General features: G+C 37.8%; 2 long non-coding RNA genes across 3 annotated transcripts in view; one reads left to right on the forward strand and one right to left on the reverse strand.

The window, feature by feature from the left end:
- Window positions 1-4075: 4075 nt before the first annotated feature.
- On the reverse strand, window positions 4076-9320 carry LOC111931633 (uncharacterized). Of its 2 annotated transcripts, none has more exons than XR_002865694.2 (5): window positions 9092-9320; window positions 7890-8022; window positions 7354-7600; window positions 7187-7263; window positions 4076-6765 (listed from the first exon to the last, which is right to left on the reverse strand). It is a non-coding gene; the product is annotated as an uncharacterized LOC111931633 (long non-coding RNA). The 2 variants fall into 2 exon arrangements; XR_002865692.2 differs by having other exon boundaries at window positions 9051-9300.
- Window positions 9321-9794: 474 nt separating this feature from the next.
- Window positions 9795-24545, forward strand: part of LOC111937119 (uncharacterized) — a 114565-nt gene continuing 99814 nt past the window's right edge. The window contains exons 1-3 of the long non-coding RNA XR_015286270.1: window positions 9795-13373; window positions 13706-13877; window positions 15380-15570. This is a non-coding gene — a long non-coding RNA (uncharacterized LOC111937119). The remainder of the gene's footprint in view (window positions 13374-13705; window positions 13878-15379; window positions 15571-24545) is intronic.

Raw genomic sequence — 24545 nt, forward strand, 5'->3', positions numbered from 1 at the left:
CTTTTTGCTATGACACTTCAATATAGAAATACAATTATCTAGTTATTAAAAAACAATAAAGGAGCTGCATCCCAAACCCACTAAGCACAGTGTGGTGTTTAGTTTCTGACAATGGTCTGCTTCTTCTGAAGGAGAGAGAAAAGCCCACGGTGTGCCTCACCTTCCTCAAACAGCAAGCACTGATGGTTTTCTGAATGCCCCTTCTTTTCTGGTATTGAATTTTGTCATTCTTTAAGAACCTTTCAAAAATGGTCTTCACCTCCATCATTCAGATGCTGACATCCATTGCTGTAAATGCAGCATAAGGGTAATTAATTTATTATTTATTATTTTTTTTAATGGTTCCTTCAATTTGTGTGACAGAATAAGATAAAATGAAGTTACTCTTTATATCATTTGCTATCGTATGTCTGTCCCCTGCACTTACATTTTTCCTCATTTTGGTCAAGACTGTATGACAGTCACCAGGAGCAAGTCACTCATTTATTAGCTCCATCTTATTGATTTATTCATGTCTTCGGCATTCAATCAGGTCCAGTGAAGAGTAATAAAGCATTCTGACAGAAAAAACACATTATGTACTTTTTCTCTATTTAATGTTCTTGCAAATCTCCCCACTCTATCATACATAATACAGATAGAGATGTAGACCTTAGGTCTGTAAAGACAGTCTTGCAGCCACACCAATGAGGTCTCAGGTGTCTTTCATTTCATGAAACTGGTGCTTTTCAGCCTTGGTTCACACCACACTTGGGCTGTGAACAGCAGTGGTCTCACCACCCTGTCTCTGTGTGTGCCAGTGCCCATGAATCATTTTAACACAATTTTCTCATCCTAGTTTTCCACAAATGTCTAGTTATAAACCTGCAAAGAATCAAGGCCACTCCAGATCAAACCTAAGTACACTCTCGGTAGGATGAAGGGAAGGATGCGCGTGTGAGCACCACCTGGAAGGGAAGGATGCTCCTGTCTCTACCCACTGACCCCCCCATCGAGGCTCTGAGAGAGTCCTGTTATCCCAGCATTCAGTCATCTGTACACAACAGCTGCAGCCATCGCCTCTGGCTTCTCCCACAGACATACATTATTCCTTCTTTTCCATATGGCTGTTTGATCATGCCACGTTTGACCACCTCTTCCAGATTCTGTTTTCGTGCTATGGACAATCCCAAATCATCTCCACACAAAAGCACATGTGTGTCTGTGTGTCTGTGTGTGTGTGTGTGCGCAGAAGTTACAGAAATGAAAAAGCCTAATTGTCTAAAAGCAATTGGTGACAGAAACAGGAGGGAGTGCTCTGACCATGCTGCCCTGGTCCCAAAGCCAGCAGTCCTGCCAGGGCCAAGAATGTGCTCCCTGAAGGCCAGTGCCCTCCGCATGCGGCAGACTGTGTGTGTGGGGTGAGCTCACTGCTGACCAGGGACTACTAGGCTGGCATTCTCTTACTCCTCCTGCAACTCCAGTGCCAAGGAAAGCATGATGGGGTAGAGAGAAGAGCTAAAAGCTCTTCAGTTGCCTCCCCTTGAGTGCTGGGCTTGATAGAAACGGGTTTTGCTTCTATGTTACAGCTCAGCACGACATTTACAGCAAACAGATATTTCTCCCGGTTCACAATTGCTTTTCTCAGTTCAATTATGACAAACCATATAAATTCTCCAAGATCTTGCTCTGTAGTCTCTGCTCAATCTCTTTTTTCACAAATCATTATCAGATCTTGAAGACAGATATCAATCACCATAAGCCAGAGACCAGAAGTCAGAAAGAAGCATTTTTCGAAGAATTCCAGAATTGCAAAAAAAGGTCTTTCAGCACTATTTTCCTGGACATGGAAATCAGGCCTTTCTACAGAAAATTAAAAGTGGTTTTCTCCTTAGCTTGGTTCTTGGACCCAGTATTAAACACAAAAGCTGAACACCGGCTGGAGCCAGGACTTCTTGACAGCACTCCAGCAGATGGAGTCAGCAAACACTGGCTCTAGCATGTCGTTTGCAGAAATTCAGGTTTGCTTGAGAGGACTTTAGAGTGCAACCCTGTTTAGAGAGTACTTTAGAGAGAGCTGTTCTAAGGATTTTTGTGGACTTGAGCTTCTCAATGTAAGAATAAAGTGTGGATCATTCCAGTGAATAATTCTAGGGAGCAGGAAGATGTTAGGTTCTTGAGCTAGGGTTTGCCATGAATGTGGGAGCCTGAAACTTCCTTGGCAGGATTGCTTCTGACAAAGGCCACAGTTGTCCTTAAATTGGAAAAAGCAACTTCACACCTTCATTACCATACACCACCACACCTTCATTAGAACAGTCCTGAGAAATTTTCTATTTACCTGCTAAACTGGTAATTCAGACTTTGGTTATTTTAGCAATGATAAGAGACCAGTAACAGTCAAGTTTCTTTATTGCTTTTTAACAATATTGTACCTAATCCTTGTTTGTTTGGTGAAGTTTTTTTCAGATTGTTTTGTTTTAAATACATGAAAACCCAGACAACCAGAGAACCTTTCTTTGCTTGCTCACCTGAGCAAACACCATGACACATCTGTTTTATCAGTAGTGCTCCCAAAGGTCTGACTCCTAAGGCTTCTTACTTCTAATACTGGTTGGTTATCTCATCCAGCTAATTTTATATATATCTCTATATAATATCTCAGCTATTTCTCCTTACAGCACTACTCAGCAGCAGCCCTTCATGTCTGTGTAGAGTCATATATACATATATAGCTTGATTTTCAGATCTGAACTGGTTTTTTTAGATTAACTGCAGCTATAAAGAGAGGAAATGTTTTCCTTCTATTTTCTCAAAGAGAAGTTTTGAAACAAATAGTGTCAAAAATCTTTGACCAAACCTGCAAAGAAAAATATTTCAATTTTCTCTTTATAAAACCAATGTAAAATAGAAATCTTAGGATCTCAAAGGTTTGGCCATGCCTATTTTAAACTATAATATACTTTTCAACTATATCTTAGTTGATTTTAACAGTTCCTGAGAGCTGAGGTGTTTGAACTAGCAACCCTGAACACAATAAAGTTAGTACAACCTGAGGAATGCCAGGAAGGCAGCACCAGGGGTAAGATTGCCTCGTGGCTGTGTGAAGACAGGTAAAGTGCCCCGTGTAAATACTACATCTCTGTGGGTTCTCAGTCAGCAAAATGAGAAAATTATACTTATTTTATTTATCAAGTGCTTTGAAGTCCTTAGATAAAAGGAGAGCCTTCAATATCTTGAAAGTCCTGAATAAATCGGTTCCTACCTTCATCTAAGTGCTATTGAGAACCTCAAATACTTTATTTCCTCACCTAGAGTGAGCAGTTCAATCCAGTCTGCTCAGGGCATCCCTAAACACACAGACAAAACTAAGCTTTAAAAAACATAAAAATCCATAACTTGTGATGTATGACAACCTCATTAAAAAAAAAAGAAAAAAAAAAAAAGGAGGAGAAAAAAGGTTACCTATTCTTTAATGTAGGGATCTAATGAGGAAGAGCAAGGCTCAGTTGCTTTTTCTACTTCAAGGAAATCAGATACACTTTTTCCTACCTTTTAGGCAAATCCTGAATATCAGATTATAAAAGCCCTTTCTGGGGACACTCACTTCATTTTATATTCAAATTTAAAATTAAGTAGGTTGGCTCTGGGTCTGGATGTCTCTGTGGATCTTGCATTAAGTGATTCAACTAAACCTGCCTGGAAAGCATATGTCACAGCAAGGAACATGCCATTCTTCTCTAATATTCCTAACAGCACATATAAAAGCAGGTAGGTAGATGGCTCTGTGGCTCTTGGATGTAAATTAAATGAAACAACAATGTTCCAAATCATGGTTGTATCTCTCATACTGAACTCGTAAGAGATTACAAGGAGAAAAGTGTAGCAAAGTCCTTTGGTTTGACATTCTCAGTTGCAAAACAGAGTAATAGTTTTCTACCTATATAGTATGTAAATATCTTTCTTACGTTAGATTTGTCTTCATGAACTGCCACAGTGAAGAAAGACTTTTAAAAAGGAGATATTATGAGCATAAGTAGGTGAATTATGGAGGAAAAAAACCAGAAGATTAAGTATAAGAACAGCTACTAGTCAATAGCATGTAGAGATTTATTAATGCACTTATTCTTTTCTGCTACATATTAGTCCCTTATTAGCATGTTTTACCTGAGCTTGTCACAGTCTTATTTCTGAATTAAAACAAATGACAACATTAATAAGTTAAAATTAAATATTTGAGATATTTTAATATTTGAGATACTTTCAAAGGTGAGGCAACTTTAAAAATTCTGTCACATGTAGCAAAACAATTACAACATATAAATGCTAACTAATGAAAACATGTATTTCATGAAAATAAATGTTCCATAAGTACTTTGGATGTTTAATTACTAGGTAATATGCAACTACTTTGACAGAAAGTTTCATTAAAGGATAGTAAGAAGAAGAACAGAAGAAGTATTCACTATTTTTAGAATTACTGAATTTCTCAATGCCTGTTCATGTAACTCAACAACATTAAACAAGAAATTGTTCTGCCATTGGTAGCAAAATCTCTGTAAAATCTGTAACAGGTATTTATCTCCAAACGCCTTCAATTAAAACTAACATAGCTGAAAAATAATTTGAAGGACTGTTTTTTCTCCATAACATTGATAATGTTTAAACACATATATGCAAATAACTCCAGTTTATGGACAATTTTTTCAGATACTCTTAAGATAGCTGAGCAGCCTTAAATTTTGAATGCCTTTTAATTGAGGCAATCAACAGCTGCTGCCCAAACTTTGTGTGGCCGTCACTAGGGCTGGTCCTGGTTGCAGACAAATATATGATAGACCTCAATACCCATTTTTCTTTTGACTCCCTTCTCTATGTGTTTAGATATAGCTTCTGCTTTCACTGTAAAAACTATGTAATATATTGCAGACCTTCTTAGGTGTCCTGAAATTGTATATGGCAAGGTTTAGGTAACAGAATGTATGACAACAAAGTAGTGGGTTCTGTCATTCAGTGTTTCTATTTCCTGGAATTATGGTTATTATGAAATATTCAGTGGCTTCTTGGCCATTAAAGAGGCAGATCCCCAGCCATGGGCTTGTGGAAGTCTTACAAGTGTCCTGCCCTTCACCATATGTGTGTAAGCTGACAAGTCAATGCTCCTTGCCTTCCCCAGAAAACCTGTCCTTCCACGTCGGGACAGCCTGCTCAGGTAAGGAAGGTTTTATTCCAGTGCAAGTGCTGGAAGCAGGAGTTCTTCTAACCCATCTTAAATGTCTCTGTTCACACGTCATCTGCAGCAGATTGGTGCAAGCAGTATGCCATAAAGATTGCAAAGAATACTCTGCCAATATTTAAGCAATTGTCTCTTCTTAAAAAGTATCTTTACATCATGTATGTCTCAGGTAACAATGGTACAGAAGTTTACTGTGCACTATAGGGACTAGAAATACTGTGAATCAAAGTGCTTCATGTTCATATTTTATTTTACATGTTTAGATTTTTAAATTTTCTGAACAATGCTTAATAGGCAAGAAAGTTACCTTACAACTTCAATGAGACAATGCACCTAACAAGTATAGTTTAACATGCCCATCCTCTCTGATTTACCTCTACATCCATACTTGCTCCTTTAAACCGCTCATGGTGGCCAAACATGTGTCAGTATCAGAACATTTGCAGCTGCTTCCTGCCTCTTTTTAGTGCTCTGCAGTGATCTCCTGCTTTTCTCTTGCTTTCCCATTGGCAAAGCTCATGTCGAAAAGTGACCTGATCTTCGTGGCAGTTTTCACCAGGACCAGTGTTCCATTTCAGGCTTGAGACAATCCCTGGTTCTTGGTCTTTGATTTTCTGTGGCTCTAACGGAAGTCCCCTAAGGGAAAATTGCTTTGGGCTTTCTAGCTGAGGTTTGTAGTTATATTTACCAAGAATTTCAGAAAACTTATGAGGGGGTAGGAAAAAGGACTTATTCATTGGCATATGTTTAAAAAGGAAAAAAGAATCTGTCTATGCATTCCCCAATTTCCACACTCAGAGCTTTCAGTTTCATGGCAATCTTAGTCCATTTCATGCTGGAGATGTGTCAAACTGAGAACCAAGGGAAAAGCAAGGATTGCTTAGTGAACAGAGGTTAACAATATTATTATATGCCTAAAATAAAATCATCCTTATTTTTAGAGATCAAAGTAAACCCAGGATATATATTTTTCATGTTTTTTCTCCACATCTACTCAAAGCAGCCAGATGGATTTGAGAGTCACTGAAATAACAGAGGAGGACCTGTCCAAACCTAATCATTTTCTGCTGGTAATGCTGGTAGGCAAAAGCCTTGGAGATCACTTCTGTGCCGCAGAGGAGGTGGAGCTCAGCTGCTCATGCTTGTTAACAACTGAAATGAAGCAAATAATTTCCATGAGCAATCTCTTGGGAAAATGTTGCCTGTTGGGTCTGTTTGTGAAGTGTCTGAGCAGATCATTCAATTCTTGGATTTCTCCATTCCTTTTGAATATTTGGTTACTTCCTAATTTAGTTAATCTTGTTGTGGGACCATTCACAAACACCTTAGTGCATGTTCTTGAACTAAGTACTATGCATTGTTGTGGTTTTCTGCATAAGTGGCATTGTATTCTATATTTTTTTCAGCTAAAACTCAAATGGAAAATTGCAAAAGTTACATCTCACAGTGCAATTTTGAAGCTGACTTTGTAGAACTAGTGCAGCAGCTCACTTCCAAAGCCTGCACTTCATATATACTTATGTCAGTAAAAGCTGTGCTCTTGAACATTCCTGGAAAGGAAATAAAAGATTGTTGAGAGTAAAGTCAAATTAAATTTAGTTTGGACTGCTAATATGAATATTTATAAATATTTTTTCCCAGTATTTGTGGAAAATTGTGCTGCCATAATATTCTTCTGTTTTTCCAAAATACACTTTTCTAACCAGGAAAAGTAAGCAAATACTTGAGCTACTCAGTGTAGAGAAAGACTGAAATGCCCACATGGACGTTGGATGCTATTGAAAGAAGAGGTAATTGCTCTGTCCAGAACCACTTTCTTTAGTTTGCTGGATGTTCCCTGATGGAACAGAAGTTCAGACCAGCTCATATAACACAGTATCATACAGGATTGTGTGTCTATACCATTTTCATCACCTGCCTTCTGGTCAATGTTGAGGCCACAATCCTATGAACACCTACATTCTCACGCACCTGGGTAGAGCAGGAACTCTTATCACTTCCTTTGTTTTGCTGAGCAAGGCTTTAACATTCTAAGGATACAGGAGATACTGTAAAATAAAGAGCATATATAAATCACTGAATTATGCACATTAGAAGGGCTCTTCTTGTCTATTTCTTTCAAATTTTCTTTTCATTACCATTTCTATTTCCAGCATATTCCATCCAGTTTTATACCACTGTTGTGCTGGGCTTTCTTTGTAAACTCATATCGCTTGCACTCTTTGTTAAGCAAAACAACCCTTCTTCTCTAGGAAAAAAAATTTACTTTTCCCTGAGTCCTTTCTTCTTCTTCCAGGCTAATCTTGATACTCTGCGCTGCTCTCTCTGCCCTCTAATTCCATCCATGTCTTCTCTCCATGGCCTCTCCACGAATCTTCATTTATACTATAATTCATAAATAATACTTTGAATTTACATATCCTTTTACAAATATTAATTAATTAGTGCTCATGTACTTGTAGAGAGCAAGCACATTGTCCTCGCTTGACAGATAGGGAAACAACAGCTGAGAGCACACTGCTCTCTGCTTTCATGGTGCCTAACACATTGGGGTCTCTTGCAATATTTGGTTTATGGACAATAATGTATCAAATATTCACAGCAGCAATAAGTGATTTAATCAGAAATTGAAATTGAATTGGAATGCAACAGAGGTGTGTGTACCTGCACTTACATTTGATTTTCATTCCAACAGAGCACCTAAGCCAGAGCACTGCTCTCCTGATACTATTATGAAGGTACTTCACTGTTCTCCATCACAGTGGGACAGCTGGACACCTCGAGATGTTTCAAAGGAGAAAACTGCCCTGCAGAGCAGAGAGGGAAAACACTACAGAATTTTAATTTTGGAGGAAAAAACCCACACCCTCTCCACTCCCCAGGAGAAAAGGAAATCAAAAACAAACCATCAAAATACCTAAAATCTGGATTTGATAAGCTTTTTGCTTTAAATATTGTTTTTCAGTTTCTAGAGTCTAATATAATAGGAAGGGCTGGAAATTTTATTTTTATAAGGATTATTATGATCACCCTTATTACATTTAGCGTCCAGAATCAGGGAGCTGCTTTGTCAGGTTTTCCTGAACCCCAAAGGCTCATTGTATTTGCAAGAGTAAATGTCTAAATATTGGACATCACTGAATCTATTTGACTAAGTTACTACCAGTAGCACAGCAGCTGCTGTACCGTTTTCTAACCTAACATGTGTTTGCCACCCATATTATCAGATTTACACAGAGGTTGTTGTTGCCAAAAGCAGAAGAGAGGTAAATTCCAACACTGTGACCCTTTGCAATCAAGAAACCTGCATTTATTCCAGTGCCTCTCCATAGAATGCAAGGGAATGGCTCCCAAGGAACCCAGAAATTCATCCACAAACGAAGAGTATAGATTCAGTCTTGCAAATAATCAGGTATCACTGTGAAAAACAGCAAGCCACTGCACTAAGGAGAAAATTGTGGAAACAATGTTTTGGAAAAAAAATAGGAAAAGAAAAATAATGACCTAATATATCCAAATATATTAGGTCCAAATAACCTAAAAAAATGAGAATTCAGATGTCTTAATATATTTAAATATGTGTATGCATACACACACCCCTCCTGTACCCTTCACATTAAGGCTGTTGGGAATTTTCCTGGAAGTGAGCTCAAGGTGAAAGGCCAGCACCCAGAGCTGCACTGGACAGCGGGTTCGGGCCCCATTGTCCCTCCCTGCAGCTCTCCACAGGCTGCACAGCCGCTGTCCCGGCCCCACAGGATAATTATCAATTATCAGCTATCAATTATCAGGATAATTATCAATTAGCAGCGCTTTCCGCAGAGGTGCAGCAAACCAGAGCGCAGTGGAGGAGACCAAAGGCAGCAGTTGGATCACCAGAGAGGTCACGGCAGTTTTGGGGGATATTTTGCAAAAGAGACGGTGTCCTGGGTTGATTGACGGTCACTGATTTTAACAAGAGGCCCGCGGCAGTGGAAAACCCGCGGGTGAGGGCCGGTTTTCCCGGTCTCTGCGGGAAGGCCGCAGCCGGCGGGGCGGGAGGCGGCCCGGCCAGGCGGCGGTTGCCAGGCGCCAGGCGCCATCTTGTGGCTGCCGGGCGAACTGCGGGCCCGCCACACGGGACTCGCCCCGAGGGTTTGCTGCTCCTGAGGCTACCAGGGAAAGCCTTTCCGAGGCTCCAAAAATTCACTTAAATCCGCGTTTCTACCAGGATTCCCTGCTTCCCGACACTGTCCTTGCCCACGGCTCTCACCAAGATGAGGTTCCCTGCTCTAGGGCGGTGTTGAATGTCAGAGCCGAGGCGGTGATACGAGAAATGTTCCTACACCGACCGACTTCGGGACTGGCTGCGTGCCTACCAAACATTAGAAGAACTGGCTTTTCAGTAGCCTACACAAGAAACTTGGGAGACAGAGATCTTGCACCGATGAGTGCCATTTTCTTCTTTGCCAGATAGTGTTTGCAGTATCTGTGCAGTTTCCAGGTCAAGGCATGTTATGCGTAGCTGTGTTGAAGAACTTAGCAAGAGTCTGTGTCTATGAGTGTAGATGCGCTTGAAGAATTTATTAGCCAGTGGATTGTTACATTGTAAACAAAAGGGGGTTTTGATACTATATTTAAATAATCCTTCGTTGCAACCAGGCTCCATGTACAATCTTACTTGTGCTGACTGTATAGCTAATGGATCATTCAGTTCTTAAAGTATAGGTTTGTCTTGAGTCTTCTGATTTCATCTGTGCCGTGCTGATGTGATGACCCATGGCACAATATTCAGCTGTTTCTCAGGGGGTTTTACAAGCCTAACAGAAGTTCCAGGTGTTTTCATACCTCAGCTAACTTGAACATGTCAATACCTTTCTACATTGTTTATGGAAGCCTTAGGTTTACACTTCTTCCTAAAGCAATTTCTTTTAACATTCCTGAGTACAGTTTTCACGCCCCAGAGATATGGAGACCTTGTATTGTTTAATGTCCTCCCCAGTGAATAAGGGAATAAAATGCATGGTATGTTAAGTGAATTAAAATATTAATTCAATGACCTCCTTCTTTCAAAAGAGAAAATGTTATTTTAGTATTCCATTTTATTCCTCTTTGTTAGTCTTAGTAACTTGGGCTTATTATCTCTTGCTAGTACCTTTAGATTGCCTCTTCAGTTAGCTTTCTGACTTCTGATTTTTACTTTGTCCTTTTTTCCTTTGTATTATAATTTGCTTGATCAAATAAGTTGGAAGGTTTACAACAGTTTTTCCAGCCTTTTTATGAACCATGGAGAGCACCTCTTCCAATTCTTCTGCTAGTAATAAAGAAGAAATACAGAGTATTATAAAAATACACCAAAAAAAATTATTTTGTTTTTAAACTTATGAGTGTTTGGCAGAAATTTTGTAAAAGAGCTAGTTAGCATACCCTTAAATCAAAGCATGAACTGAAGATACAGGATATTTGTGGGTGAGGATGTACACTTGGGAGCTGAGAGGACCCTCCCAAGACATTGCCTTCCGACATTTGCCTTCTTGATAGGGTATATAAACACATAGATGACAACTTACTGTGGCCTACCAACCAGTGGTGTTTCCCAAATAACTGGTTGATCTCTAGAGTTTATTTCCACTAGCTGGAGTGACACAACAGACAGCTGCACATATGTTAAATGCTTTCCTGGTATTACTTTTCCATGTGAGACACTACTGCACTTGTCACAGAGATGTTACTCACTCATGAATGGGAAGGGAGCTTGCCCACAAAACATCAAGTAGGTAGAAAGGCAGCTTGCAAAGCTGCATCTGTTGAGGTCTTCCTCTATGAAAGTGCTTGAATACTTCTTAGCTATGGATTTTGATACGTGTCGTAATTATCAAAGAAAGAAACAGAGAGGGGAAAATTTTACCATAAGCATGAGCAAAGGAGCAGCGCAATGCACGTTAATCTTTTTATTCTCAAGTTCTGATGAATTACAGCATAAAATGCTGACTCTTGATTTGCGAGTATCTTTACTCCCACAGAAAGTCTGACTTCCATGAGATGACTCTATGTTGCTTGTTTTCCTCTTGTCCCTCTCAGTGTTCAGACAGTATTTCGGCAGCAGTTGTTTGACAGAAGAGATCAGAACCAGACCTAAAGCATCCATTTATGGCTGGGGGCTTTATGGCTAATCAATTTCTCATTGTTTTTTAACAGCATACTTTGTGACCAACCTTTTCTTTTTTCCAAAATATTTTCAGCTGGGCAAAATGAAGATGCAAAATAAATTATTTCCTGTTCTTCAGTAAAAAAAAGGAATTGAGATTTCCAGGAAGTGTCAGTGCAAACACAAGAAGGAGCAGCGTGTTCCTCTCAGGCATAAATTGTTATGCATTGTGAGTAGGAGTAGGAGAATTTTACTACATATCAATAAGCTGATAACATTCAACGTACACAAATATCTGTATTCATGCATAGATCCTGATTCACTGCTCTGACCAGAAAGATTGTACAGTATAGATGACACTGAAAGCTACAGGCACAATATAAATTAGTTATTGTATAGACTCATGTATCTTCTTTTCTCTTCTGGCAGCCCCATGGGAGTCAATGTTAAGAAAAACTGTAGCTAAGTGTTTGTATCATTATAAGCCTAACATCCTTATGGCTTTCATGAATTCCAAATGAGCTTAATAGCAGTGGAAGCAGGATGCTCTTAGGTTCTTATTTTGCTGGTGCACCTGCTGACAGAAAGGACTTTTACTGCCCCATCCATGTGCAGACCTATGCTCTGTGTCAATCTGACCAAAATCATGGCCCATGTAAATTGCTTATGAAAAGGCTTAGAAGGTATACCTGATACATTAAATCATTACTAATATGCTGCAAAACTGTATCTATGATAAGGACGCTTGGGTGCTAAGTGTGCAAACTTACCGTGACGGAGAAATCACAAATTGTCCTAGATTCAGGATGAAGGATGTTGAAATGAAAACATCTAGTACTGTTGCACTTGCAACAAAGACTTGGTGCAATGCAAATATGGAAGTAGCATGGTAGAGATGAATGAAGATGCAGAGGTGAGCATGTGCTCCAAGGGAAGGCTTCTGGGAATTCCATTCACCTTGAAGGCTGGACTTCAGTTCTGGCTCTGATTGTCCCTGTTCAAACTGTGTTAGGACCATGCTTATGCAGTAGACTGACTGATTTTTTTTGCCACAGAACCAAGCCTCTGATCACTTTTTCAAACAAGCCTGGTGCTAAGACTTCTTCCCTGTATCCCTGCTGGCATTGAGGCTCTTGAAACCTTGACACTTATTTATTGAACTCAAAGACATCTTGGATAACAGCAGCAGGAACAACAAAGGCTATATTGATCAGTGGCCTCAGGGAACACTAATGAACCCACATGACACCCTGGTGTATTTTTTTCCAGAGATATAGTCTTGAAGATACATTTTCTCAAAAAATCTGAAGAGCTCCAATGACTAGAGGCTCTTTCCTCTGATTTAGAGGATGATGGGTTATATCCAGTGGGAGAAGTTTTCAACTCTTTCTTTTTTTTCCCTAAGATGCAATTGCACTGGTACTTTAAGGGTGTTCACTTAATTGAACATTCATGTGCTTTATACCACAAATGTCACTAGTTATTTCATAAGTTAAAGGACAGGTAATCTGAAATACTCTAATAGTATGATGTGTTCCTAGTGACTTAAATATCTCATGTCTCAGTGATAAAACTATATAAACACATAAAGGAACAAATAAGTAAATATCAAAGAAAGTATTTAAAAATTATGTTGATGAAAGAGGCTAATTATATGAGAAAAAGAACTTTGAAAAGAGTAATCTGCTCTCTAGATAATGATTAGTGCATATGAAATGGAGGAAGATGTCATTTAAGATTCTTCATGTAGCTTTTACCCTTGCTCTCCATTTCATCAAAATGTGTTTCATCTTTTTGCATGGAATACTTCTCTCCAAACTTGAGCAATCTGTTCTTATAAATTTATTACAAAATGTCCATCAGACTGTCTCCTTTAGCCTCTGCAACAGGCACCTTCAGAAGCTGGCTCATCCAACTGGAACACTTCTCAGAGGTACAGAAGAAGTTTTGTGGCATCCTTGTAATTTCCTGTTGTTTCATATCTAAAAAGAGGAATGATTTGCAAACTCTTAAACTTCTGAGAAAAATTATGTGAGTCCTTCCTGTATTTTCTTCTTCCTAATATTTTTTTCTAGTGGCCATATATCCTTGTTTCATTGGCATCTGAATATGTGATTTTTCCTTCATATAAATACATATAAATACATATAAATACATATATATATATATATTTTTTTTTTTTTTTTTCTTTTAATTTTAAGTTCTGTGTGGGACTGCAGAGGTCAATTTTTCTTTATTATGTGCTTTCACAAGGAAATTAGAAGTGAAGATCTATAAGTGATTTTGAGAAAGAGTGTGTAAAAAACCCTGTATTACCTCTTGAATTATATGTAGGTGTTTTTTACCTTTTTTTTTTTAATAAGGCAGGAAATCCTGAATGTACTCCAGGTGTGCCAGGGCACTGACACGGGGCTGTTGCAGGAGCAGCAGTGTTTGGCTGTGAGCACCCGGCGGGGAGCAGTGGGGAGCCAGTGAGGGAGTCAGCCTGGGGAGCCAGGCAAGCTGCCAGAACCTGAGCAGCAGACTGGAAGACTGGTGAGAAAGGACACAAAATTACTCAATTCCCTGCCAAAGGTTTTGATGGAATCAACAGGTTCCAGTGAAATGTTTTGATTTTATTAAATCAGAATTACATCAGGCTCTTAGGGGTAGATTTCTGACTCACCGACAATCTCAATTTCATTGCAGTGATGTGTCCTGCAGAATATATATATATATTATATATATATATGTATAAATATATATATATACACAATTTAGTCCCAGAAGTGCTTGACTATATTCTTTAATTCAATGCCAACTCAACAGAAATTAAAGAGAAAGCTATCTAAATCAGAGATTATTTGGTACACCAACAGTCATCGTCATTTTACATTTTATAAGTAAACAAGTCAGAGATAGCCAAGTTTGTTATTTTTTTTTAACTGATGGTCAATTAAAAAACAACAACCTTTAAAAGTTACAGTTTGCTTCTAGAAACTTCTTTACAGCTGAGAGTCACAATCTGATGTTACAGCCAGCTCTCCACCAAGATGAAACGTCCTACTCCTCTCAGTTACCTGCAGCTCTTCAACATACCTTGTGTGGCACTCACATCTCACGTGGCCTCAGCATGTCTCAGACCAGCGAGCTGATGCAGAGTCCATTTGTTTGGTTTGGTAGTGAAACTTCAGCCAGATGGGCCATTTCACCCTATAGTGCCCATCTGGTGGATCACAAGGAAAGAGCCCACCAGGCCCTTGCAAGGCAGCTAACCACCAACACGTGTACAGCATGCCCCCAGCCCTGCATACACATACAGTTGCTTCTGAAACTTCACTGCCACTGTCCACAAAAATAAAATGGTCTTCCACAAAACAATTACTGCTTGTACAATTTTAAGTGTTGGCAGTGTCTTTTGACTTTAATCTCCTGCAGTGCAGTGGCTCATAACCAATGGCTATGACTGAACTCAGATGAATATTTATTATTAATACTGCATTTACTCTCCCACTAAATTCTTTGAGACAATGGACCATTAAGTATGAGGCTGACTGAAGTGCCTCCACCATTTAGGGATTAGCAACTAAACGGCATTATATAATTTGAGTCAATTTCTGCCCAAGATTCCAGGGAGTGAACTCATCAGGATTACTCATTGTTAAAGGAGTGCCTCAGGGTTTAGTACTTTGACTTTATTATTTTTTCCTTTAGCTATTCAAAACCTTGGTTGGTTTGTAGGAAATGTTAATTATCCTTTCTGTGCTTATGTCCCACTGCTGTTTTATAAGCAGAGCTTTGCTTGTACAACTTCAAAAGAAATCTTCAAACTCAATATTACCAAGTTTGAATATTATCTAATTAACCTCCCAGTCTGTCATGCCTTGTTGGTTATCATGAAATAATCACAGCCCCTCAGGTGTTGAAGCTCTAGATGCAGCTAAGTGCCTCTAATTCCCTAAGGGGGTGATTAGCTCATGATAACAATGCTCCCTTGAGTTGTTTTATTGCTTTTATAAAAAGACTTTATTGTGGGGGAAATGTTTATTTTTATGCAGGAGGAAGATGGAGCTGACAGTTGAGACTAGTGAGTGACTGCAGCTGTTACTCCTGAGCCGTGGTGCAAACCTTGATATATTTGCTCATTTCTGATACTCCTTGGACAATCACAATATGCTGGCTGGTAATTAAGCTCCTGCTGAACTCACAGTGTGAAGACAGAAAATAAATATTTCTGGTTCTGCCAGAGGTGAGCAGTTAAAACAAAACAAGACAAAGCAAAACAAGAAGTCCCTTCTAATGCAGGGATCATAACCCCCAGAGTCTGGAGTATTTCGATGCTCTGGAAGGTGCTGGATTGATTTCTGTGCATTGTTTCCCAATGAAAGATCCCAGTAAAAGTACAGAAAACGGAAAATTCAAGTCGGTAAATTAATAACATTTCATTTCTTGCAAAATTATGACAGCATGATTTCTAAGTATAAAAACCCAATATCAGTCAATGGATTAATTGTAGGTCTCTGACTGTTGACAGCTAAAGTTATTCAGATTTTTCTAAGCCTGCTGCTTTCAGTCCTTTTCCTCCTCTCTTTCCCCACAACAGGTATGCTCCAGAACATTGCTTTTACAGCACCTCACTGTACAGAGCTGTGTAAGAAATGTTGTCTTTTCCTGCCAAGTTGTCCAGCTCCTTTTCATGTAAACAAAAAGACTCTAGTCCAAAGACGTATATTTGAGACTTGCCTGCTGATAACTAGGCAGTAGATTTTTAAAGAATTATAATACTTGGTTGCAAAATTGGTTCATTACAGATGAAAGGGGGAAAAGAATGCTTAATTGACTAAAGAAGAGTCAAAAAATGTGGGTTTTTTCTTGTATGGGATGTCCACAAAGAAAAATAAGCCAGTTTGCAAAACAAGAATACACTTAAGAGCTGCTTGCTATAGCTAATAATATAAAACTTCTTCAAGGAGAGTAATATGAGTCTCATTCTAGGCATCACTGTAATTGTTTTTATATTTAGAGCTAAATTTTCTGAAATTTTTCCTACTTTTAATGCAAACAGTTCTTGTGAGGATTTCTAAACCTGAGGCTATTGGCACGCACATTCATCACTGGCACATGCTCTCAGCTTCATCTTTTATTTTTGTTTCAGATCTCCCTTTGTCCTTTTGTTGTAGTGATAGATATCTGATATCTTCCTTCTCTCTCAGAAATTATCTTGTGTTAAAACCAGACAGTTTACTGCCTTTAATGATTTATGAAAGGCTCAGCAAACAGATGGATCATGTCTGGATTTATTCTGAATCATTTGGTCATGGTATCTCAACGCACATTTGTTAACTTCATATCCATCAGATGAAGAACCATAGAATAGTTAGGATTGAAAGCAACCTCAAAAATACTTTACTTTCAACTACCCTGCCACGGATATATGCAGGAACCCTCAAAACTTTACTTTTAAGATATCAGTACAAGTCTCAGGGTCGGTGGACATGAGATACAGCAATTTTTAGCAACTTCGTTTCACATGTGGCCTTACATATTTACATATAAGTTTGTATCTGTATATCCCAAATTACAGAATTCTTCAATTTTAAGAAAACTTTCCTGCTACCTTTAAATGTAAAGATTATTCTCAATATTTGTCTTTCTAGAGTTGAATATTTTGAAAACTCAGTGCTGTCTTTGCCACCAACATGTAACATGCAAGGGAAAACAAGCATGTAAGGATGACTACCTCCACAGCAAACTGCAAGTGGATTATGTGCACATGCAAAGGCAGGAAGGCTCACATGACAGATAAAATCTTGGTATACTTGTCCAAAAAATCCATAATCTCAGGACTAGAATAAGAAAATTAGGTGTGTGATTCAATATCCTTTTTATGATTTATAAAATAAAAATGTAAATGATAAAATTTATAATTTATAAATATTATAACATTATTAAATTATAAATATTCTTATAAATTTATAATTTAAAATAAATTATATAAATTTATTTTTTATCTATAAATTTATTTCAGATTTTGGTATGAATGGCAAAAAATGCTGAATTTAACAATGGCTATATATTTTAATCTTTTCCATGACATCTTTTTACTGGTAACTGCTTCCTACAAGTGTGTAAGCAGCACATTCACCCTCCCAAGGAAAAAAAAAAAATGGAAAAAGATGATTCATCTTAACAAAAATTCTTTTTTGTCTGAATAAGACCAGTCCAGCCAATTTTACCAGTTGTATGACTGGGCTTTTGATGATATTCAGGCAAGGACAGGTATATCATAAGTATTGGATCAAAGTGTTGAAATGTCTGAGAGCATTAGTGAAAAAGGAAACTCTGAAGGAACTCACACATTGTCCGTAAGCACATTTTGTTTCCTAGGTAACATCTCCCAGTGATAACGGTCACACATGCAGAGCTGCACATGGAAGCCATTTGCTGTGTACAACTTTCACAGGTTGATAGCACTGCCTGGTTTTGAGCACCATTTTGGCATAATATCTCTTAACTACAAAACAAACAAGTACATACAACATCTCTGAACATCTCTTGCAATTTGCGCTGTAATTGTAAAAAAACCAATTTCGGTCACAATGAAACTGAAATATTTGGAGGTACTTTGGTCATTAGGCTGTTCTGGAGGCAAAATTCTAGATGCTTCTCACTATTTGTAGATGAGGCTTGATAACAACACAGGCTCCCCCACCTGAAAAAAAGCAGGAACTACCCACTAGATGTTTCTGTTACTCTTCTATTTATTAGTCTATAAATACATCCTGTGTAATCAAAGCAAGGGCTTTATGTGAGCAATTTAACTCTTGAGTTCTCATTTTTCCTATAAGAATAAATGAAATATTCATTTAAACAGAAAGAAGTATTGTATCATAAAAATAATTCAGGAATGTGCAGGTCTAATGAATTGTGGTGTACAATTTTATTCCACTGTACAATTAATTTTTCGCAGCAATTTAAGGTTTCTTTAAAATTTATTTTTTTTCTATCTAGGCAATATAAGTTATTTTATTGTGCCGTATTGTCAATCAGAATTACATATTTAATTTAATATTTTTTACCTTATCACTTAGGTTCCAAGAGTGCTTTGCAAAATTTGTTTGCTTGTCTATGTATGATTGCATATACAGTTATGCTTCTCCATAAATGAGACAGCATGATTAATATTAAAAACAATTTTAAGGCATTCCTATGATTTTTACTGTGATGAAAATATTGCCTCTTAATGAACCCTAATGAAACAGTACTTTACACACGGTGTGAAAAGTTGCCAAGAGGTGTAAACCAATTATTATGACAAAAAGCATGAGTTTAGAAGAACCATTTCTCTCATGAGGAACATGTGTGAAAAAGCAGAATGAAGAAATCCTTAGGGAAAAAATTAATTTTAATAAGCTTCCATGCGTGCACAAAAACTGTGTAAATCTAGGCTCCATGTATAATGGGTAATACAGTAATCACCTAGAAACTTGAAATAAGAATCCTAAACAACTGTCTTGCCAGTGTGTGAACAAAACTTAGTTGCCATTGCCAAATGACAATACTTTCATGCTGGGGATGACTCAGGTGCAGGCTCTGGACACATTCCCCTCTCAGAGGCACATGCCTCCTCTCTGGACTACCCAGCCACTTGCAGCAATTCCTTTGATGCTCTGTTTTCCTTCCCTTTCATGATTGCTTCCTTATGTCCTGCGGTGTTCTACACTGTCTGTGCAGTTTTTGTCATGGTTTACCTCGAGGAAATGAGGGTTCAAATAAATATAGAACCTTGATAAAATTATTAATGCAATAAGGTAGAAAATGAAAAGGAAAAGCATTTCTAGAACCACTGATGCTTTTTGTCCTTGGCAGGCTCTATCTTCTTTTCAGGCTTGTCATTTTATGACGCCAGCAAAATCTTATTAGAAGGGGCACAGTATGCTAAGTAGGAAGGTGCTAGAAGTTTAACTGATACAACTGCCATGTACCTGGCAGACTAACTTTTTCTGATATATGAAGTACCATGCACAGATCTTTACTGTGAAGGATCTGCCATGTGTGAAGTTCAGTCCCATGAACTGACTAATTCAAACCATGTGCATTCATAAAAAAAGTATTGGGGTGTTTCTGACTAGAGAATTTACTGACAGAGTACAAATATCCTTTCTGTAAATATATATTCCTCTGTACACCATTGAGCAGTGGCAAAGAGTTAATTCTGAGGATCTTCTATCCATCTGATGTTTACCACTGTATACAGTGGAAGAAATTCAAAGGCTATTCTCTAACAACAAAGCAGTCCCTTTTCTGCAGATGTGTAGAAGCAAGAGACTGTGTGCAGTGTAATGTAGGCAGGACACACTGAAAATACCCAGGAATATTTCAAATCTGGTCACCAATATGGATTATTCAATAGGAATAATACAAGATACAAGAGTTGGTGAATATGAAGAGGTCAAAAGCAAAACAGAAATTAAATTCTGGTGGAAGAAAGTGCAAAGGAATTGTTCTATTTCAGCATAAATCCAGCCCTCCATTAGGAAGAGGTGATTATTTTTTTTTTTAAACTTGCTTATCCAGTTCCCATCAACATCATTTTGGGCACTTCTATGTCACAGACTTCCTCACATATCTGCAAAATTACTACTTGCAAAACTTCAGTCTCCTCCTAGACTTCCAAGAAATATTCCCTTATGTCTAGTATCTCCCAAGTATTTGTCCCCTTTACAATTTGTTGAGAAAAGTGAGACTGATAAAATTAAATGTAAACTGTTACATACTCAAGTGCAGTAAACAAAGATCATGAGGTCTAATATCAGTAATCAGTAGTAGATGAATCCTGTCTCAAGCATCCATAATTTTTCTTGAAGTTTGACCACACAGATATTAAGGCAGAGAAAATGATATTGGAGAATATATTTTCAATACTGTTCCTTCATCTTTCTCTCAATTTACTTAGCCCTGGAAAACTTCTCTGCCTGGAATCCAGAAGCTCTTGAAACCAGCTGGTCAAGGGCATCCAGTTGATCAGTACCACTAACATCCCCTAACTGAAGTGCTTGAATGCCACTCACTTGTGTGTTTTCTGGTCACTGATGTTGCCAAGTTTCATAACAATGACATTTTTTCTCTCTGCTTATTTTTCACTGTCTAGCTGTACTTATTTTTTCCATAAATATGTTTTCTTTACCTTTTTTCTCACTCCTATCTACTCATCTTGTATGTGTGACTAATTTTAATTACTCTTGCATTCCCCTCTGGGAAGTGAACAGGAGGCTTGATATTGCTTTGGATTGGTGCCCAAAAGGAAAGGCCACTTCTATTGGCCACTTGTGTATTTTCAAATAAGAGAACATTAGTAAAATTGTGGAGCAAACCCACCTCAGGAATGCAATAAACTGGAGAGGAAGAGTGTTCCATGCTTTTCTCACACAAGATGCAGGCAGGATGTGAAGCTTTGTCTGTACTCTGCGTGATGAAGGTAGACCAGATGAAGCGGGACAAATCCAGTGTGGCCCCTGAGCTAGTTCTCCTCAGTCATACTTTCACATGTCTGGGGTGTTACACAGTCCAGCTTCTGGTTTTCAGCTCTTAGCTGCCCTGTGCTATGGGATGTTGCATCCTCACAGCAAGGCACTTTTTTGTCCATCTTGTGTGTCTCCAACAGGCAGCAGCATGACTGCTGTGACAAAGGAGATGAACTAGCTCACACAGCAGTGATGCCTTGCTGCATCCTGACTGTCCTAGATGGGCATGTAGTCTAGACTGCCAGCTGGGGAAAGAGAAAATAAAGTAGGAATTCACCACAAAGAAAGACATCTGAGTAGAATCTGAAGCTAAAAATATAATTTTTATTTATCTTAGCACATTTCTCAAGCATTCCAATAGATAATTCACATTAAGAACAGAAAATGCCTCTGAAGCACAATGTATTCAGAGAAAAATGGAAAAGAAATTTGAATTGCTACATGAGAAGCATTAGAAATCATGAGAACTAAAACAAATGTATTGAGAAAAGTGGAATGTGCAACAGTGATTTCACTACAGTAAAATGGAGAGGACTTCTAGGCATGTAAGTCTCAGAGATTTGGAGTAGTTGGGAAGCTGGCAGATATTTTAGCATATCATTAGTGTGTCATCAGCAACAATTTATTAGCAGCTAGTGTATTATAAAAAGAAATAATTCATGGCCTTTGTGAGCCTGAATCAAATGTGATATCTTTCTAAATCAAAATAAACTCAATAAACAACTCTCTGCCAGTTAACTGACTGGAAACAGCACTGACTGATTACTTCTGTGAATATCTCAGTTTTCATGCAAGAGTGATAATTTTCCGAAAAAAAGATTTTCATTTTTCTTTTTTTTTCATTTGTTCATTTTCTGGTCAAGTTTCTCCCTAATGTTATTACACGCATGCATTTCTTTAAGGCAAAGTTTTAAGTACCTTAAGATCAGAAAAATAATTTTGTAAAGCCAATCTCTAGAATCTCCCTTCTCTTTTCCTTCTAGCCTGCTCAATCAACTGGGAAGTATGAGAATTGTAAATACTGTCAATTTCTCCAGTAGAATTTCCTGTATGTTTACTGTTCTGCTCCTGACCACAACCAGCTGTAGTGTAGTCTGACATATCTTTCAAGCCTGGCCCATGAGTGGTTCTCCATTCATCTCCTCTTCAGTACATGATTTATTAGACACTGTTAGATCAAATCTAATGAATATGACTCTGGGAAAAAAAAAAAAGATCCTGCTTGAAATGGTCTTCCCGAAAGCTCAGTGGTTTCTGTAGTCATTTGCCATGTGGGAAACATACACTCAGATTTGTCTAAGGGGATATGAACTTTTATTTCCCAAGACACTTTTGTAACCACTGGATTGTCAGATATCTTTAGGTGAAATACTCATCATAACAGTTTTCTCCACCTCTAATGTCAGCTTCTAATGTCCTTGGGCACTTAGTGTCCTAACCACTAAGTCACACATATATGAAGTTACGCTTTCTCTGGCTCCAAGAATATATAACCAGTCTACACAGATGGAATCAAAATGTTCCATTGCCCTCTGTCATAACTTGAATAATATGTTTCCTTAGGACATGATGTGAATTTAAATTATGAATGTCTGGTTAAAAAAAAAAAAAAAGCTTGTGTCACTATTGTTTCCTATGGTGTTTTGAAAGTGAGACCTATCTGAGTTTCTGAGGACTTATATATCTCAAAAAAGATTCTGAAATTTGCATTTTGAAGAGAAATGGCATCTTCTGTCAATAGTGTTCAGGACATGATGAATGCTCATCCTGAAACACTGTCCCCATCCTTCAGCATTTCTGTAGGGAAGATTTTGCAATTGGGCCCATGATACCCTTCAAACCAAGCAGATGTCCAAGGAGAGTATTAGATATCTCAAACAAATATTATTCACTCAAATTCCTACACAGATGCATTCTCTGCTCTAACAAGAGTTCTTGCTGAATTAAAAGTCATGAGAAGACTGGATAGAGTGTGATAGTAACATTGAATCACAGTTCATTTAGTACATTTAGTTCAAGTAACAAAAACTGCTCTGAAATACACATAACTTTCCTTTATAAATAGATGAAAACTCTTCATTTTTATCCAAATTAAAAAAAAAAAATCATCAGAAAATTAATTATATGGCTCAGATAGGATAAATCAAAGATCTTCATTTAGAATGTACCTTCAAATGACCTCTATACAGGGAAGATTTACATACAAAGGAACTAGTAACATTTATCAGGAAAAACCCCAAATCACGGCACTGTGTAATTTATGTGCACTAAGTCCTCTACTGTTATGAAACAAGATGTTCAAGAAATTAAGTCAACTTATCATGGAACAAACTTGAGTTTAGATGTGCCAGATTTTACAACTGCAGAACTCCCTCCTCCTTTAGCAGCCTCATACTCATGAAAGAGTTGGTTTTATTTATAGAGACAATTTTCCAGTTTGATCAATTGTGTTGATAATGTTAAAAAAGAAATAATAAGTGCTGATTGAGAACAATTAATAGCTAATTTGACAAATTGTTTCAGGGGAAACAAGACATTGCTTATTTTGTTGGTTCAGAAGGTATTAAAGTCAGTTCTTGAGAAGAAACAGTGATCTCAGAGTAAATGAGGGTTCTCTTCAACACTTGCACTTAATACTGAGCATGTTAGAGGATATGGTTCATACCATGTGGTTTGTTATTCTAGGGTACTGCTGAGTACCAAGCCCCCTAATTTTTAAGGAGGGTAAGAAAAAATTTGGGCAGTGGTATTTCGAAGCCATGTGGATAAGGCACTTAGAGACATGGTTTAGTGATCAACTTGGCAGAGCTGGATTAATGGTTGGATTAAATTATTTTAGAGGTCTTTTCCAGCCTAAAAAACTCTGTGACTCTGTGATATGTTATAATCAAAGCTTTTTCATAGGTCTGATTTCTTCATGCCCAGACAGGGGAAATGGGGCTTCAATTTTGCAAGCATCCCAACCAAAAAAAGCTTCAAGAAAATGGAAAGAAACCAAAGAGGTTTATCTCTCTAATATCAGTTGAATAAGTACAATTATTCTTGATTGCTATCAAACAATTGCTCTGATATTTGACTATCACAGATCAGCTATTACTGAAATACAGAAGAATTTGAAAGTCTTTCTTTTTTGTCTGTTTTCCTGCTTAATATTTGGACATTGAAATTTCTCTTTTTTTGCTTTATTTCTTATCCTGCTCATTTTTGACTCAAAACAGTATATTTCATACTTACTGGTTAAGCATTTCTAAGAGGAACCTGATACATGAGATTTAAGTGGATTATTTTGTTGTTCATGCTCTTATTTTTTCTTGCTTTTTACCTTAGCATGCTAGTCTTTCAGCTCAGGAAACTGAAGTTGCCCATGCAGGATGATCCCATGTAAAAATTACACCTACTCTTTGCATCACAGACTTAAAGGGGTCCATTTCCACATTACTGGATCAATGTAAAGAGTGTATAAGTTCATATTGGGAGGACTTCTAGAACATAAGGTAAACAGAAAGTGTCAAAGTAGTGCTAAACCCACAACATTTCAAAAGTCTCAAAGATAGGTGATACCCTTCTACAGTAATTATACAATAATTTCTGAAGTTCTTTTCTTTTAGTCAAGTTAAATTCTGTGAGTCATAGTAAATTCTGTGTATTTTGTATACTCACATCCTGTGTTTATTGGCCTCATTTTTTCAATTGCAAATAC

Source organism: Cyanistes caeruleus, chromosome 4 (genome assembly GCF_971803275.1).
Source record: "Cyanistes caeruleus chromosome 4, bCyaCae1.hap1.1, whole genome shotgun sequence".
Taxonomy (NCBI): domain Eukaryota; kingdom Metazoa; phylum Chordata; class Aves; order Passeriformes; family Paridae; genus Cyanistes; species Cyanistes caeruleus.